Genomic DNA, 1126 nt, shown 5'->3' with positions numbered 1-1126 from the left:
TATGAAGAAGAATCTTTCTAAATCACTTACAATAGTTAAGCATATATTTATATGTGCACAAATTCAAACATCTTACAGAGATGTGTGTGTGTGTGTATGTGCCCATAAGAAAGATATACATATACTATTCTGGAGCAAATGTGTTTAACAGAAGTGTCCAGCTGTTACTCTAGAGTCGGGAGTTCCCTTGCGCAATTGATTCCAAATCTTTTCCCACATAATGCCCGCAATGAATCAATATCATCCGCACTATTGTTAATCCCCAATGTTAAGTAAGAAAACTAGAACATTATTTATACATGTTCATTACTAAAATGTATTAGTACCTTTGGTTCCTCTCCAAAAGATCAACCATAGCCTTAAGCTTTCTATATTCCATTGACCTATTCATTTGTGTATACACAATTAATTCTCAGTTTGTAAGACAGTTTGATATTAAGATATAAACATACTTTGTGGGAATATGGAGCCTTTACATGTTTCTTGGCGTATGAATGCCTCTCGCAGCGTTTTAGAAACATGGAAAACAGTCTTTTACATGGTTCATCTTGTTCATGTAAACATAAACCTTTTTTAATGGAGATCGTTTATAAAAATAACAAAGCAGTACGCAAAATAGAGAAGAATATATAAGAACCACACCGTAAACTAAACAAAAAGTTTTAATTTCTAGATGCAAAAAGTCACCAGCAACCTGGAAAAAAAACTGGAGTACATAAATGATCGAGTAAAGCTATAAGAATCTGTTTGAATCTCCAACCTAAACTAAACCAAAAGAGTAACTTTTATAACGTATTGAACTGAAAGATACAGTCAGACCATAGCTAAAAGGTTTCAACTATCTCTAAATTGTGGTGAAGGGAAGAGCTCAAAATTGAAGAGTAAGTAAAGAATAATGATATACCAAGCGGGAGAGAGAAAGGATGGTTCCACGATTTCTAAGATTTGAATAGTCTCTCCCTCCGCAAGAGGAGTCGTAGAAGAAGGAAAATAACATCTCAACGGCTTTGTCGCAGGAGGAAGACAATCTTCTTCTTTGGTCACCATTTGATACCTCAAACAAAGATCTTTGAGAGGAAAAGATTATAAAAGAATCACAAAAATAATGTTCATGGACTTGTAAGAA

This window comes from Brassica oleracea, chromosome C3 (assembly GCF_000695525.1).
Source record: "Brassica oleracea var. oleracea cultivar TO1000 chromosome C3, BOL, whole genome shotgun sequence".
In the NCBI taxonomy this organism is placed as follows: domain Eukaryota; kingdom Viridiplantae; phylum Streptophyta; class Magnoliopsida; order Brassicales; family Brassicaceae; genus Brassica; species Brassica oleracea.
Note: the sequence above shows the minus strand (reverse complement) of the source record.